Raw genomic sequence first — 18726 nt, forward strand, 5'->3', positions numbered from 1 at the left:
TCCTGGGCTCTGTCTGACCTTACTTAGAGTATATGAAAGAGTTTGACTGTTTTGAAAGCATTTACTGATTGAATTTAGGGAGAGAGGGGAGGAGAGAGAAGGACGTGGAGGTTTTGTTCTGATTTCCTAAGCACTCATTATGAATTCCTGTATGTGCACTGGCCAGGCATCAAACACCCAACCTTGCCATACCAGGATGATGCTGTGACCCACTAAGCCACCCAGCCAGGGCAAGAGCTTCATTCTTGGGAAAGCTCTTCTTTCCAGGGTTGCAGGTGTATGTAGACTCCAGGTCAGTATGGAGTGGAATGTGTTGAGGCAGGAGAAAGAAGCAGATTTGCATGGAGGCCCCTCCCTCCTCTGAGGCAGGGGAGAGGATAAGAGAAGTGTGTGGAGCCAGGCTCAGGCTTGGGGTGTCAGAAGGCAGCATTGTTGCTGTAGCTCCACCATGACCTGGCCTCTGCTCCTGCTCACCGGCCTCACTCAGGGCCCAGGTGAGGCCTCTGTGGAAGGGACCGTGGGTTCACCTTGGCCTGATTCTTTGCCTCCTCTTCAGGCTCACCAGGTCCCCAGCACTGCACCCACCAGTGAGTGCTTTTGCTGTTTTCAGGGCCCTTGGCCCAGTCTGCCCTGACTCAGCCTCACTCAGTGTCCAGGGCTCTGGGACAGGCAGTCTCCTCCACCTGTGCCAGACACAGCGATGATTTTAGTTGTTATGAACATGTCTCCTAGTAAAAAGAATGACCAGGCATGGCCCTAAACTGCTGGTTTATAAAATCCAAAAATGGCCATCACTGATCCCTTATTTATTCTCTTGATAAAAATGTGGAAAAAGAGCTACACTGCCCAGGCCTGGGCTGCCATTACATCATGGGGATGATTAGTACTGTTGTCCTTCACATGAGCCATGGCACTACCCACTGCCGGAGTCCATTCATTGTCTTCACTAGCTGAGTTTAGACAGAGACCCCCCAAAAGCTAGTAGCCCTTGAAAGTCCTAGTAAAGGTCAGGGCTTGAAAGTCCTAGCAGAGGTCAGGGCTGTGCACCACCCAGTTAATCTAGGAACCACTCAGTTAATTTAGGTAATAATAGTTGAAGCATCCCCACCCTAGTTCCCTTAATTCCTTAGATACTTATGTAGATCCTTCTTGATTATTGTTAATCAGATACTCCCAGAAATCTATTGATGGGCTAATCAGATACTTTGTCTATTCCTGGAAATTTTCTGCTGATCTGTGTGTCATTGAAACCTCCTTACCCTAAGGGCTACTCCAGATCAATAAAAGATTGGAGCGGCCTGACCAAAGAGGAAGTCCTTCGGGACTTGCCGCCTGGTCCCCCAATATTGCAAAATTATCTCGCGTCTTTTTCTCTCATTTGCTGTGCGGCTCCTCTTTCAGATACCGAACCCTACTCCACGCAGAACGTGGAGGGAGTCTCACTCGACAATCCACAGTGGTGCTTGTTTGTGGGAACATGAGACCAACACCTGCCCTGGGCTCACAGGCTCCCTCCTTGCTCTGAAGATGCTTCACAACCCCGAGCAGTTGCTCATGCAACATGGCTCTGAGGAAAATTCATCCTCTCTCTGTCCTTCCTCCTCTCACAAAGCATTGAGAGCACAGTTGTTTTCTTCAGATAGTGTTCTCTCTCACACACAATCCCAAAGCAAACTCTCCGTTACTGGCTGGTTGTCTTTACTTGTGTTTTGTGCTTCCAGATGACCACTCATTCAACCTTTCATTGTAACAGCCACAAGGAGGCCCCTCACATGCTTATTGAGTAGGTTTCCCACAATCGTCTGGGAAATCCCCACTTTAAATCCCTTAGCCTCTTGAAGGGACAGAACGGAACTTGAAAGAACTAAGCAGAACTAAGCAGCAATGCACCCTACTCCCTCTTCACGGACGAAGCAGGGACATACTCTTCTCCCTCTCCTCTATCTTGTCTTGCAAGGCTGGGCCCTCAGCCCAAGCCGCTCCCCCGTGAGAGTGACCACAAGAATGCTGGTATTGTCCTAACTCTCCCAACCACCCACCTGAGTGGACCAATGAAGCTCCATAAATGTAGCGACGGTCCTAATAAGCCTACAGTGGAGGACGGCACCAACCTTCAGAATATGATGGTCACTTCCTGACCCTTATGCTGTAAAACCCTGACCAATCTCTGTAACTCACGCCACCCCTAAAGCCCACCCCAAATAGCTAGCCCTATATAACCTTTGTTCTCCTGGGACACTCTCTCTCGCCTCACCGCTGTGCCGGATAGAGGCTGGGAGCCAATTCTAGAATTGATCAATAAAGACTCGTTGCTTTTGCATCGGAGGAGGCTTCCTGGTGGTGGATTATTGGGGACCCCGAGCTCTGGGCATAACATTTTGGGGGTGCGTCCGGGATCCCCAAGAAAAACCCACGAGGGACCCAACTCCCAGAGTCTGCTGTCCGCGGTGTCTATGTGTTATCTGTTCTGTCTTATGCGAGCTCGCTTCTGCAATCTGGCCTGATAAAGATCTAAGTGGACGCACTGGCAGGTCTCGGGAAGGGGGAGGCAACGGATGCCTTGCACCTCCATCTGGCGGGGTGTAAAAGCCCCCATCTGTTTTTTTTGGTTTTTTGTGTTTTTTTTTTTTTCAGTTTTTCTTCTGCGGGGTCGGAAGGCTGTTCTTAGGTGTCTTTGTTTGTTTGGTGTCTGTGTTCTTTTGTTTGATTTTGTGGACTCACTGGACGGACGCTATGGGACAGACTCAAACTACTCCTTTAAGCATTATGGTTGATCATTTTAAAGAGGTTAAGGGAAGGGATAACAACCTCAGTGCAGAAGTGAAGAAGGGTCAATGGCGGACTTTCTGTTCCAGTGAGTGGCCGGCCCTCAATGCCGGGTGGCCGCCGGAGGGGACGTTCGACCTCCCCACCATTCGCCGGGTCAGGGAAGTCGTAGCTCGGCCGAAGGGGGGTCATCCCAATCAACTCCCTTACATTATTACTTGGCAGGACCTCGTGGAGGACCCTTCCTCCTGGCTCAAGCCCTTCCTGGCTCCACGCCCTCCGGAGCCGGCACCCATACTTGCCTTGCAGGATGCAGAAAAGAAGAAGGTGGTTCCCGGCGTAGATGGGAATCCAACTACCAACCAGGCCCAGATAGATGTCTCTTTCCCTTTAACCAGGCCTGAATGGGACTTCAACACGGCTGAAGGTAAGGAGAGGCTCAAAATCTACCGTCAGACTTTGATGGGGGGGTCTTTGTATGGCTGCTAGGAAGCCTAACAATTTGGCCAAGGTAGGGAACGTACAACAGGAAAGAGATGAATCTCCAGCTGCCTTTCTAGAATGGATCATGGAGGCATATTGCACCTATACCCCCATGGATCCAGAAGCTCCTGAAAATAAGGCGGCTGTGGTTATGAGCTTTATAAACCAGTCAGCCACAGACATTAGAAAGAAACTGCAGAGGATAGATAGATTAGGGGAAAAGAGTTTTCAGGACTTGTTGGAGGTGGCTGAAAAAGTGTATAACAACCGAGAATCTCCTGAGGATAGGCAAGCCCATGCCATGTTGGCTGCCAGTGACAAGCAGACCCGAAACCTGGCCAAGATTCTGCTGGCCACCACCACGGAGAACCCTGAGGAGCGGACCCGCCACCTTCGCCAGCTTGCCACTGACAAAGAGGGAGGTAAAGGGACCGCCCGGGGCGGGAAGAAGAAGCTGCAACGAAACCAGTGTGCTTACTGCAAAGAGATAGGACACTGGGCCCGGGAATGAACAAAGAAGGCCGGTAAAAAAGGAACCAAGACAGATCAGGTGGAAGTCTTGGAGCTGGGAGGACTGAGTGATTAGGGGAGTCGGGGTTCGGACCCCCTCCCCGAGCCCAGGGTAACTCTTAGACTGGAGGGGACGCCTATTAACTTCCTTGTCGACACTGGGGCACAACATTCGGTCCTACGCACACCTCAAGGGAAGCTAGCCAGCAAGAAGTCCTGGGTGCAAGGGGCAACTGGCATAAGCCAGTATTCATGGACTACCCGAAGAACAGTAGATCTAGGAACGGGCCGGGTATCCCATTCCTTCATGGTAATACCGGAGTGCCCCTACCCCCTATTAGGACGGGACTTGCTGACCAAGATCGGAGCCCAAATAACTTTCAGACAAGGGGGGCCCCAGGTCACTGATGGCAAAGGCCATCCCATCCAGGTTCTGACTCTGAGACTGGAGGATGAATATCGCCTCCACCAGGGGGCGCCCCCAGGAGAGAACAATATGGACAGATGGCTACAAGAATTCCCCACCGCCTGGGCAGAGATGGGGGGAGTAGGACTGGCCGCTCACAGAGCCCCAACCCTGGTAGAGTTAAAACCAGGGGAAAGTCCGATAAGAGTCAAACAGTATCCAATGCCCCAGGAGGCCCGGAAGGGGATTCAGCCTCATATCCGAAGACTGCGAAGCCTAGGGATACTGGTTCCATGCCAATCTGCCTGGAACACCCCCCTCCTGCCAGTCAGAAAGCCCCACACGAATGACTACCGACCAGTCCAGGACCTCCGAGAAGTAAATAAAAGAGCTATGGATATACACCCAACCGTTCCTAACCCGTACACTCTCCTAAGCTCTTTAACACCCACTAGAGTGTGGTACACTGTATTGGATTTGAGGATGCTTTTTTCAGCCTGCCGCTCGCGCCTCAAAGCCAACCCCTGTTCGCCTTCGAATGGCACGATCCAGAGGGCGGCTACAGTGGACAATTAACCTGGACGCGGTTACCCCAAGGGTTCAAGAATTCGCCCACCATCTTTGACCAGGCACTGCACGAGGATCTCGGTGAGTACAGGAGAGAACACCCTAGTCTCACCCTCCTTCAGTATGTAGATGACATCCTGGTTGCTGCAGACACTGCCGAGGACTGTGAGCAGGGGACCAAAGACTTGTTGACCACCCTAGGGACCTTAGGGTACCGGGCCTCTGCGAAGAAAGCTCAGATATGCCAAGAAAGGGTGAGTTACCTGGGGTACATACTGGAGGGCGGACAGCGGCGGTTGTCGGACGCTAGGAAGGAGACAGTCCTGAAAATCCCTATTCCCACCACCCGGAGGGAAGTAAGGGAATTCCTAGGATCAGCTGGCTATTGCCGCCTCTGGATCCCAAGTTTTGCAGAGATCGCCAGGCCCCTATATGAAGCTACCAAAGAGGGAAAGGCCTTTGAATGGACTGAGACAGAGGAAATTGCCTTTAATCAGATAAAGAGAGCTCTTTTGGCTGCTCCAGCCCTGGGCCTGCCAGACATTACAAAACCCTTCAGCCTCTTTGTAGATGAGCGAAAGGGAATAGCAAAAGGGGTTTTAACTCAGGCTTTAGGCCCCTGGAGCCGCCCAGTAGCGTATTTGTCCAAAAAGCTGGACCCCGTAGCCGCCGGCTGGCCACCGTGCCTAAGAATCATTGCAGCAACCGTGCTCTTAGTCAAGGATGCTGACAAATTGACCCTGGGACAGGAAATCTGGATAACAACCCCCCATGCCATTGAGGGAGTCCTAAAACAGCCTGCTGACCGATGGATGAGCAATGCACGCATGACCCACTATCAGAGCTTATTGCTCAACCCTCCTAGAGTGCGGTTCCATCCCAGCGAGGCTCTCAACCCCACTACCCTGCTGCCTGACCCCGACCTAGATGCCCCGCTGCACGACTGTGCGGGGATCCTGGAGCAGGTACATGGACTTCGGAAGGACTTGACCGACCGGCCCCTCCCTGATGCAGAGGCCACCTGGTTCACGGATGGAAGTAGCTTCGTGCGGGACGGATGCAGGTACGCGGGTGCAGCGGTGGTCACCGACACAGACACTGTGTGGGCAGAAGCACTGCCCCCTGGGACATCAGCCCAGCGAGCAGAACTCATTGCTCTCACCAAGGCACTGACACTGGGGGCGGGGAAGCGGCTCAACATTTACACAGACAGCCGTTATGCATTTGCTGCGGCTCATGTTCACGGGGCGATTTACCAGGAAAGAGGGCTGTTGACAGCAGAAGGACGAACAGTGAAAAACAAACAGGAGATTCTCGACCTGCTTGGGGCCCTATGGCGTCCCACGAAGCTAGCCATTATCCACTGTCAAGGGCACCAGAAGGCAGATGACCCAGTAGCAAAAGGTAACCAAAAAGCTGATCAGGCAGCCAAGGCAGCGGCCTTCACCCCGGTCCCTGCAATGGCCATACAACTACCAGACCCCGGGGACCCAGTTCTACCAGATCAGCCTAAATACTCTCAGGAAGAGCTGCAGCAGATCAGAAAACTCCCCCTCGCTAAGGAAGTGAAAGGATGGTGGTACACCTCAGATGGGAAACTCATACTACCGGACTGGCTTGGGGTCACAGTTTTAGAACGCATGCATCGGTCCACCCACTTGGGAGCCTGGAAGTTAAAGGACTTAATTCAGCATGCCAAAATCAAGATCCACCAACAAGACTCCAAAATCAATCAAATTATAACCTCCTGTAAGACCTGCCAACTCACAAATGCAAGAGCTGGGTCAGGTGGACAAGGAACCAGGCTCAGAGGCATCAAACCAGGAGCAAACTGGGAGGTTGATTTCACTGAAGTCAAACCAGGGAAGTATAGTTATAAATATCTTTTAGTATTCATAGATACCTTTTCTGGCTGGGTAGAGGCATACCCAACTAAGCATGAGACGGCCCAGACGGTGGCCAAGAAGCTGCTGGAAGACATCTTACCCAGGTATGGTTTTCCTGCTATGATAGGCTCCGACAACGGGCCAGCCTTTATTTCGCAGGTAACACAGGCAGTAGCCAAAGTCATAGGGGCGGATTGGAAATTGCATTGTGCTTACAGGCCCCAGAGTTCAGGGCAGGTAGAAAGAATAAATAGAACTCTAAAAGAGACCCTTACCAAATTAACCATGGAGACTGGCGGGGATTGGGTGGCTCTCCTTCCATATGCCCTTTACCAGGTGAGGAACTCTCCTTACACCCTGGGACTCACCCCTTACGAGATCATGTTTGGTAGGCCCCCTCCTATCATCCCTAATCTAAAAGCTGAACTTCTTATTGAGTTTGAAAATCAGGAGATATCTTCTTTCCTAAGAGAATTGCAGAGGGTGCATGAGGACATTTGGCCGCGCCTCCACGCCATCTACGAGGCTGGCCCCACCCCGACACCTCATCAGTACAAGCCAGGTGACTGGGTGTTCATCAGAAGACACTGCCGGGAGATCCTCAAACCACGCTGGAAAGGCCCCTACATCGTTGTGCTGACTACACCCACCGCTCTCAAGGTAGACGGCATCGCGACTTGGGTCCATCACTCCCACGTTCGCCCAGCTGACCCCTCTGCAATCCAGGAAGACTTCATCACACAATGGAGCATCGACCAAGACCAGCGCAACCTGCTCAAGCTCAAGCTGCGGTGCACTCGACCTACCTGATGTTGGTAACTTTACTCGTGAACACTCCTGCCACCGGGAGCCTGCACACTCCTTATAATATCACCTGGCAGATCATAGACACTAACTCAGGGGTGATCCTTAATCAGACTTCTCAAATCCATCCCAAAGACACCTGGTTCCCTGAACTGCGAGTAGACCTCCTAACTCTCCTTCCCAACCCACTCGACACCAGCGATTACTGCCTGGGTGCGGCAATACGCCAGGCTTTTGAGGACTCAAAACCAAGGAGAACCCTCTATTTTTATGTCTTCCCCGGACACTCACAAGCTCAGTCCCGGGGAAATGACCCTTGTGGAAGTGCTGGAGACTACTTCTGTGCTTCCTGGTCATGTGTGTCAACCGGACACATCTGGTGGAAGGCCCCCAAGAAGGGTGACCTAATCACCGTTGGGTGACCGGCTGCTCCACCGTGTCCCCAGAGTGGCCGTGTCTACTGCAACCCCGTGAGCATTCCCTTCACAAAAGAGGGTAGAAAGGCTACAGGATGGGACACCGGAAAGACTTGGGGATTCCGAATCTATTCTTGCAGGGGGGCTTTGCGTAGGGCGGACCCTGGGATGTTGTTCACTCTCCGGGTTCAAAATACCCCCCTTCACTATCATTCCCCTGTGGGAATGGGGCCCAACAAAGTACTAGCTCCTCAACCTCAGCTGACCACTCCCCGGGTATCTACAACTGAAGGAGCATGGGCCCTGGCATCACTGCCTAACACCCTACTCGCACCTACCACGAAGAACCTGATTCTGAGTCATACCCCCCCGCCTGAAGTAGACCCACTTATAAGCATGGTTATAGGAGCTTATTATGTTTTAAACGCTTCCAGGCCTGACCTGACCAAATCTTGCTGGCTCTGTCTAGACGTTGAGCCACCGTATTATGAGGGTATCGCGGTTAAGGGTAATTATACAACCGCCACGATTGTCAGCTCCTGCAGGTGGCAGCAAACTGTTGCAAGGCTAACCCTCCAGGCAGTAATGGGACAGGGGGCCTGCGTAGGCAATGTACCCCCTGAGCAGTTGCATCTCTGCAACGAAACTCTGACTATCCCTGAAGAGGCAGTATACCCTTTGCCTCCCAAGAATGCATGGTGGGCCTGCTCCAGTGGCCTCGCTCCTTGTGTCCACTCCCTGGTCCTTAATTCCCAGAAGGAGGGCTTTTGCGTGCTCGTGCAGTTAATTCCCAAGTTAATATACCATTCAGAGAAAGAGGTCCTTAACAAATTCGGCGCTGCCAATCCCCGAAATAAAAGAGAGCCCATCACAGCCTTAACTATGGCCGCCCTCTTGGGATTGGGACTAGTGGGAGCAGGGACTGGAATATCCTCACTTGTCATACAAGACAAGAATTATGGAGCCCTAAGAGCAGCCATTGACCTAGACATAGAAAGAATGGAAAAATCTATTACCCATTTACAGGATTCTCTCACCTCCTTATCTGAGGTAGTGCTCCAAAACAGAAGAGGACTAGACTTGCTATTCCTGCATCAGGGGGGCTTATGTGCAGCTTTGGGAGAGGAATGTTGTTTTTATGTTGACCACTCAGGTGTTGTTAAAGAGTCTATGGCCCTCAAAAGGGAAGGATTGCAGAAGCGGAAGTTGGAAAAAGAGCGGTCTCAGTCTTGGTATGAATCCCTGTTTAATTGGTCCCCATGGTTAACCACTCTCATTTCTGCCCTCGTCGGGCCCCTTGTAATCCTCCTAATGTTGCTAACTTTTGGCCCCTGCATTATTAACATGCTAGTTCAATTTGTCAAGGAACGCATAGGGGTAGTTCAATGAATGGTCTTACAAGCTCAATACCGGCCTCTAGCGACAGAGGGAGAGGTAGAAATGCAGTCCGTCTCATGATTGAGCCGTGAGTTCCAAGACAAGGGGGGAATGAAGGGACAGAACGGAACTTGAAAGAACTAAGCAGCAATGCACCCTACTCCCTCTTCACGGACGAAGCAGGGACATACTCTTCTCCCTCTCCTCTATCTTGTCTTGCAAGGCTGGGCCTTCAGCCCAAGCCGCTCCCCCCCCCCCCCCCCGAGAGTGACCACAAGAATGCTGGTATTGTCCTAACTCTCCCAACCACCCACCTGAGTGGACCAATGAAGCTCCAGAAATGTAGCAACGGTCCTAATAAGCCTACAATGGAGGACGGCACCAACCTTCAGAATATGATGGTCACTTCCTGACCCTTATGCTGTAAAACCCTGACCAATCTCTGTAACTCACGCCACCCCTAAAGCCCACCCCAAATAGCTAGCCCTATATAACCTTTGTTCTCCTGGGACACTCTCTCTCGCCTCACCGCTGTGCCGGATAGAGGCTGGGAGCCAATTCTAGAATTGATCAATAAAGACTCGTTGCTTTTGCATCGGAGGAGGCTTCCTGGTGGTGGATTATTGGGGACCCCGAGCTCTGGGCATAACACTCTCATACCTGTGCAGACCACCTGGATTCAGTTCTCCACAAATGAAGTGGGAATGAGAATAAAGGAAAAAAAATTATTTCCTTCTCTTCCTTTCTCCCCTCCTTCCAATTTGATTTTCTGTCTTTTTATGCTCCCAATACTTCCCAGAACCTAGGAAGTTTTGAGGCTGGGTTTTGTATGAAAGGTTCTGTGTCCTCTCAGAATCACCTCTGCACTCAGTTATCTAAAGGATGCTTCTAAATGCAGACCATGGCTGCTTGGATCTTGCAGAATCTGTGGTAGGTGGCCCCATTCCTCAGGGGACCCCAAAGATTTCCGTGATGCTGCAACACATTTCCAGTGATAATCCCAGTTAAAGTGCATCAAACAGTACAAGTACACATAACTATCAGGCCAAGAAGTTCAGGACTGTTGAAGGAAGCTGGGCCAAGGTGCCACAAGCCCTGGTGTGTGACCTCATGATCCAAAGGCTGTAAGCCATCTCTGACTTCCAGCCCTGCAGATGTCAGCTCTTAGAAATGACATGGATGATCACCCTACCTGGAAGTTAAGTCTTTGCTATGATTTTCTCCATTTAAGTCACTTGGTGACATTTTCCCAAGTATTGCTTTGTTGACCATCATGCTTTAATCGTCCAAGCTGCAACAGTGACCCATGTAGACCCTCTCCAGTTGTGTCACAGCGCAGTGGGAAAGGGTCCCTGCTAATGAAGACACGGAGAAGATCCTGAGTCCCAGCCCCACATCTGTGTAAAGCTGGTCAGAGGGGTGAGCCTGCCTGTAGGGTGTGTGTGTTTTTTTTTTTTTTTTTTTTGTGTGTGTGTGTGTGTGTGTGTGTGTGTGTGTGTGTGTGTGAGGGGGCGGGGGGCGAGCAATGTAGCTATGCTGGACACCAGTACGAACCAGAGAGTAATGGCTCTGCTGACCCTCCACCGTGGCATCTGAGATTGGTTGTGGCTCCTGACTGTAACAGCAGGGCCCATAGGTTGCATGTTTTTTCGATGTTCATAGGTCTGTGGGAGCCCCCACTGGCCCTTCTAGTGTTTCTCCTCAAAGGTGGACAACCATTTCCTTTTAAGAAGGTAGTCACTATTTCATAAGAGGGACTATTACCAGGAGAACCAGGACAAGCTGTTGGGTGCTCAGGGTCTCTCTGATGAGACCTTGCTGGAATAAGAAGCACACTGTTCCCTGGGTATTTGGGGTCTCAGATGGGAGACATGGTCCCTGCATTTCTCAAGTAACACCATTGGACACCTGTTTAATTTTTATTGGATGTGGAAGAAGGGTCATTTTTGATGGAAGGGATTAGAAGTGCTTTAGGTGTCACTATGGCCAATGTACCCATCACTCTTCTCCCATAAGATTCAGTCAGAGACTCAGCACCACAGAGCATGACCTTTCATGTGTCACAGAACCTCCAGGTCAGGTGCTTCTCTCTTTATCATGTACTATTTCCGGATGTTTCATCTTTCTCCCTAGTTGGCATTCTGAAAGGAAATTATTATGTTTCTTTGACCTGAAAGTATGGGTTTGGGAATAAATATTAGTGTGTTTAAATGTATTTGTTTAGCTCTATTGGTTTTTAACTATTTTTGCAAGTGGTCCTTTTGCCTGCTCTGGCAGCCATCATGCTTAGCATGTCTACGTCACGTGTTACCATGTGGGCACACGGGTAGAGGATGGTGTTAAATGAGAGTGGTTACTCCTGAAGCACTGGCCCTGGGTCCCTCTGGTCCTGACAGTACAAGGCACAATGAACGAGGACAAGGTGCAACTCCATGAAGGTCAGAGGTCTGCTTCCTGCAGGAAGGATGAGGATAACTGGAATGTGCCTAGGGCTTCCCACACTTTTCCCAGGAGATGAGGATTCAGTCTACTTGGTCCACAGGTCCAGCTGATGGATTTAAGAACAGGTCAGGGATTAGTACCATTTCACTGTTATCTCACACCAAAGACATTACTGTGGAAACTGACTTAATGGAGCACATACAGGTTTAGGCACTGACACTGAAGCCATGGTATCACATAGAATATTGTCACTGCCTAACATATCCAATTTACACGGCTCTGCTCCATCACAGATGCCTGACCTCCCTTAGCCAAGTTGTCACCACCCTTTGCTCTTCAGAATGTCTGTGCTGTGCTATGAACAATAATACAAACTTTGTGCCCTAGCTTTGTGGGAGCATCTTGATCCATAGGACTTCCAGTCATTACCTGAGTACAGTGCCATGTCAATCTTGCAAGGACCACTCGGTTCTGACTTGTCTGTTCTCCAAATCCAACTCTTTCCAGAAGAATACACCCCGCCAACCATCTCTCTGTGCATGAGGCAGATTTTGCCACCAGAAGGCACATGGCTCAGAGGTGAGGATTCCCAGTGGATCATGTAGGGGGTACAGTGAAGAACATGGTGTGCCCCATTTGAGATCCTGCCACACTCTTGGGAGAAGACCTGGGGTTAGGTTTCTTGCCAAGTCACCTCCCTGAATCTCAAACTCAGGATCCCACTTCGTGTTTTCCTCTCAGTGCAATCAATCCTACTGAGCTCTCTCCATCATGGGTATTGTGACCTTCAACGTTGTGGGAAGTCATTCTGTCTTCCCTTGATCCCATTTTCTTTTCACCCACTTGCCCTCCTGCAATTGATTTTACTCAACGTCTAATGTCTACTCAGGCAAGGCAAAGAGCTACCTCAGGAGCACCAACCCTCTGCCAAAACTACCTAGAAACAAGCAAAATGGTCCTAAGGGGAGGGTCTGGTCCACCTCCTGTGGCCGGTGACATCCCATGCGAAAGAAGTGGGATACAAAGGTAACTGGGCTCAGATGCATGTAGGAGTTATCGAGGGGCCAGGTACTGAGCTTGATTGGACTTGAAAGAGTAAGAGAAGCAGACAGAGCAGAGTTTGCCACCTCCCTCTCAGCTGCCTTCTCTGACTCTCAGGTTGTATCATCTTAGGCCATCAGGGGGCACCGCTGTCCTCATATGGGGAGGAAGTTTGCTGTGGTTTACCCCTGACCTGTATGAAGTCCTCACTGGTGTTTAACAGGAGATTCTCTTGAGTCTGTGTCTGCCACAGAGGGGTATGCCCTGTGTCTGCTGTGTCCCAACATTTCAACTTCCCAATATTTCTACTTCTGGAAGTGGCAATAACGGGCCCCGAGCATCAGACACTATGCAGATTGGGGCAAGGGGAGCATGAGGACTCATTGCAACTGAGAGTGTCAAGGAAATGGCTGAGAAAGAATAAAAGAGTCCAGATTTGTCCATGGTTCTGGAGTAACCAAGCGATTGGATGTTTTCCGAGACCACCTCAGTCACTGTCCGCTCTTTCCTCCCAATGTCACATGAGGGAAGTCCTCAATTCCTCAGTCAAGTACCATGTTGATGCCCACAGGAGGAAAGACAAGGACATCCGAGGTTGGATCCAGTCACCAGGTCTCAGTGTGTCCTGAGTAAAAAGAAACACTCAAACTATTCCCATTCTCTCAGGTTGGCTCGCCAGATTGTGTTCGTGGTCTTTTCAGGGTCCTGTATCCTTGTCTGCCCTCAGGGTCCTGTGCCTTGTCCGGCACACCTGGAAAGTAGGTCACCATCTGCTTTCTGGAAGAAGTGATGGCACTGGGTTATGTGACCTGGTACCGTTTATGTCTCAGACATGGCCCCTACCCTCCTGATTTATGGGGTCACACTGGCCCTCAGGAATCCCTGAGCACTTCTCTGGCCACAAGTCTGGCAACACAGCCATGCTGACCATGCCTGGGCTGCAGTTGGAGGACAAGGCTGATCATTACTGTTGCTCACACACAAGGAGTGACACTCTTTACACAGTGGAGCCAGCTCATGGGACAGTGGGAACTCAACTGGCCCTGTGCTCACAGGCTCCCTTCGTGCCCTGAAGATGCTTCCACAGCCTTCATTCACAATGGGCTGCAGAAACATTGCAGGAGCCTCTCTCACCATGGCACGCAAACCGTCTCTCTAGCTTATTCTTTTGGGACAGTGACGGTTTCCTCTTTACCTGTGTGTCAGAGTCCCAGAACATGCAACTCTTTCCACCTCTTCAACTGCAGTCATGGGGAGAAGAGGGCGAGCATGCATGGGGCCATTTACCGCTCTCAGGAGAATCTCCACTTTAAGTGCTTTCATCTCTACCACAGAGCAGAGCGCCAGAGATGGATTTTCTTCTACTGTTGCCCACTTCAATTCTGAGTGCCCAGGCTCTCTTGGCAGGATGGCCCTCCTCAGTGGGTGGTCCCTCTCTGGGCCCGTTGCTGAAAGAAGAGCACCTGAGAAAAGGGGACTGTGTTGCTGAGGGACTGAGGAGAGTCAGGTGCTCTCAGTCTTTTGGGATATCTCATTGTGACACCATATCCAAGGAGGCTGAGCAGTAAAGGTCTGGAGATGCAACTCTGTTTTACGGAGAATGTCCTCTCCCTTAGAGCAATGGACTCCTAATCTGGAGGCGGTTCTCACAATGCCTGTCTCCCTATCACCTGGCCTCTTTCCAAAATGGCTCCTTTTTCCCCACAAGGGAAGAGATACCGGATGTGTGTGTGCCCTCTTTGCAAGGACCCTCAAGGGGTCTGCGATACGTTGATGAGTTTCTACCTGGCACATATGTATTTCTGCTGTGTATATACAATGCCAAGAACTGTTTGCATGTCTCAATCAGCCTGGCAGAAGCACTGGAAAAACTGCACTGTGACCGATTCTTGCCATTTTTCCAGGATTTCCCCGGTTTTAGCACTGAAAGCGTATATCTTAGCAAGGTCCTCATTCTCAGGGCAATTAGGATAGGTGTTCATGGTGAAGATTAATTTCATGGTGATCTCGAGTGGGCTACGGGTTTCTGGGATTACACATTATTTCTGGGTGTATCTGTGAGGGTGTTCCTGGCTGTGACCGACATGTCACTGGCTGACTCAGTTTAGCAGACACATTGCCCTCCCGTGAGATTGAGCTCAAACAACCCGCTGAGCATCTGAGAAGAACAAAAGGCCAGGTAAGAAGGATCTGGCCCCCCCTGTGTCTCATGGATTGAATGGGGACATCTCATCTCACCTTCTCCTGCCCTCAGACTGAAATTTACATAATCTTCTCCCCTGGTTCTCAGGCCTTTGTAGTGAAATTGAGTGGCAACACCAGCTTTCCTGTCTCTGTAGCTTAGTGGGCAGCTCCTGGGACTTTCCTGCCTCAGTAATCAATAACCATGTGAGAGCCTATTTTATATATCCAGGGTGGAGCAAAAGTATCTTAACAGTCGTTCATGTGGAAAAGAATACCATGATTAATAAATAATAATACAGGCATAAACTCTGTGTTTCCCATACTCACAGCTGTAAACCTGCCTGTGCCCCATCCGTGTGTTTCTGAGTCAGGACAGACGGAGCCCAATGACAGAGCCGAGGGAATCAAGCCCGCCTTAGGGTGTCCTTACTTTCCTACTGCAGGAGTTACAGTGCTGAAGGCAGAGGAATCCTAGGACATCCCCCATTGCTGTGTGGGACAAAGGTAACAAGAACATCACAGGATGGCTGGGGTTAGGGCGATCCAAATCCTGCCCTTCTCGGGGACCACGGGCAGAGCTGGAGATTGGAAATTCTCCCTCAACCCCTTCTTGATCCCGCTCTGTTGGGAGATGCTTACTGGCACTTCCAGAAAAGGAATTATCCTGACACAATCAACATTGATATAAACAGTAAACATTCTTTGTGTCCCACTTAGGAATGGCTCAGCATGCAGCTAATGAGACTCTGCACAGCAAAGGATAACAATGAAAGTACCTTTCCCAACTACAGGCCCTTGCTGACCCCTTGTGGCCTTAGATAGTGAATACCTAGCACCATGCTCTGCTCCTACTCCTGTCCTCCCTCCCCAGCTCATGACCAGGGCCCGGGCCCCTCTGATCCAATTCATGATCCTTTAAAGTCCGCCAGAAAGGCTTACGTTGGGCAAAGACGTGTCGCCCATGGTAAAGCCTTTCTTCTTTGAAAGCAAGGATATACCTTCGCACAGACCCCAGTCCATTTTGAGATGTGTCAACAGCACCCTCTCCTTAATGGTTTCCCCACCTTGGGAGGAACACCTTGGAACTTAGAGGGGATGGAAGCCACCTCTGATGCCCAGAGAAGACCTCTGACAGAGCATGGAACTATCGACTCCCCACAGGTCTCTGGGTAATGAGAATCCCATGGAGCTTGGCCTAGAGGTTAGCTCATGTCAGCTATCCACAAACCAGTGAACCATGACGATCAGGGTTGCTACCTTCTGGGTCTAGTTCCACGGCTTCTGGTTTAGCAGTGATGGCAACTAGAAAACGTCACCTGTCTTCTGTGCTGACAAGGGTAGGTGTCTGAGAAAATTGCAATGTCAGTGACTACCCAAGTCAAAGGTATTGAGAAGCTATGGACCGGGAGCTAACATCAGGCCCCTGTCCTCCTGAAGTGTACACAGCCCCTGTCCCCTGAAAACGTATAACATGTCCTTTTTCTTTCCATTATTTTTTTCATGGCAGTTATTTTTTAAAAATCTTTATTGTTGAAAGTATTACATATGTCTGTTTCCTTCCCCCCAGCGACCCTTCCAGGCCACTCCAGCTCCCTTCCCCTGGCCCTGACCACCCCCATTGTCTGCTTCTGTGGGTTGTGCATACATTCACACAAGGTCCTTGGTTTGTATGTCTCAGCCATCACCCACTCATCCTCCCCTGCCTTCCCTGTGAGTTTCCACAGCCTGTCCATGCTTCCATGTCTCCGCCTCCATGATTTTTAAATCAATGTATTTTGTTCATGAGATTCCAAATAAGAGTGAGATCACACGATACTTGTGTAGTTCTGGCTTGCTTATTCCCTGAGCATAATGCTCTATAGGTCCACCCATGCTTAGCAAATGAAAGTGTTCTTCCTTTTTTTCTGCTGAGTAGTATTCCATTGTGTCAATGTACAGCAGTTTGTTTGTCTTATCCACTCACCTGTTGATAGGCACTTAGGTGCTTTCCAAATCTTAGCAATTGTAAATTGTGCTCCTATGAATATAGGGGAACATATATCCTTTCTGATGTGTGTTTTGGGTTTCCTAAAATATATTCCTAGAAGTGAGATGGCAGGGTCATATGGGAGTTCCGTTTTCAATTTTTTTATGGACATGCCATTTTGTTTGTCATTATGGCTGCACCAGTCTGCTTTCCCATCATCAGTGTGCTAGGGTTCCCTTTCCTCCACAACCTTGCCAGCACTTGTCATTTGTCGATGGTACCCATTCTGACAGGAGTGAGGTGATTCCTCATTGTCCTTTTAATTTGCTCAATGTCCTTTTGGTTTCTGGTGTGTTGAAGGTGCTCTTTACATATTGACCTTTATACTCTACGTTCATATTTAGGGTTTTGTAGTAGCTAATAATTAGATTTGCCTCATAATTTTTGTTGAGTTCAAAGATCCATTTATTTGACTTATGAAGAATAATTGATGGTCATTCCCTTTTTGCTACTTTCTAAGCACAACAGAATGTAGTTTGTGTAGACGTTATTCCTCAACTTCTTCTTTCAACAGATATTTACACGTGTGCCTTCTGAGTGCTAAGTACGAGAAACGCCATATTTTATTCAGCAATGAGTTTTGTGGTAAAGACAACAGATATTCAAGGAAAAGAAAGTAAGTACTATTATGCACAAGAATGTTGAAAAGGAAAATAAGGGTGGTAATTTAGGCGGAATCAGTGGGGGCACTTGAAAACGCTTTTATTCATAAAAAATCAAGGGAACCAAGGGGTATTAGCTAAATCTTGAATGTTGGGGATGTGGCAGAGGTGCGTAGATCTCGAGGGAATATTTTAGACCCAGAATATGTGAATGGCTCTTATGGCTGTCACTTTGTATCAGGGCCCCTGTGTGGCAGAAATTTTATTGGGATTTGTTTACAAAAGTAATACCAAATTTTCCTTCTGAAGTTGTTTATGTGCATCAGTTACTATCCCATCAGTTATGTTTACACAGCCAATTTGACTTTGGGACATCAGCGAATTTAAGCATTTATGAAAATGAAAATGCTACATTTTAAAATGTTATATTCATAGACCCATTTAAGTAAAAATAGCTGAGTGTTCTAAACATACGATAGATTATGTAATGATTCTATTTCATAATAGAAGAGATGAAATCATTTTAAGCTGTAAGCAAAGAATGCAATTCAAATGGAGAATTTTTACTTCTGGCATTTTAACCGGAGAAGTAATAAAAATAATACAGACTATAAGTAAAATAACAAATCACTCTGAACGAATGATTCAATACTTTATTTCCAAGCTAGTACACACTTGTTGACCACCTGGGCACACTTTAAAATGAATAAAAGCTGACAATGCAAAAATGAAGAGAGGGCAATGCATGTAATCTCTCATCATATGGGAGACATGTAAAACTTTGCTTATTTCTAGGGGGCATTTGCATAACTTTTAATAATCAATATATATGGCCCACACTTTTTCCTCCACCTTAGTGGTTTCCTGAGTCCGCACCCCATCTAATTAGCAGCTCCAGCCAAGCTGTTTGTAGCAGCTTTTCCATATGCATGGCCTGGCCTGGCTCAGGCTTCAGACTCTCTAACCCCTCTCAAACAAGCAGCAGCTGGCATCAGAAAAAAATGTTAAAAACAACCCAAGATCCAGCACTAGCAGAAATCTGCATTGCTTCATGCTGGGTCTCTCCAGGGCATTTCCAAGCCCAATGAAAATAGCAGCTGGTGGTGGGCACGGTTGGAAGGTGCTGTGCCCAGCTTCACAGACCCCTCTCTTGCAGGATACAGGGTGTCCCGTGCCTCTCCCATTCAGTGGTACCAGCATTGTGAATGAGAAGCCT

This window comes from Myotis nattereri (assembly GCF_964212035.1).
Source record: "Myotis nattereri genome assembly, chromosome: Y".
NCBI classification, from domain to species: domain Eukaryota; kingdom Metazoa; phylum Chordata; class Mammalia; order Chiroptera; family Vespertilionidae; genus Myotis; species Myotis nattereri.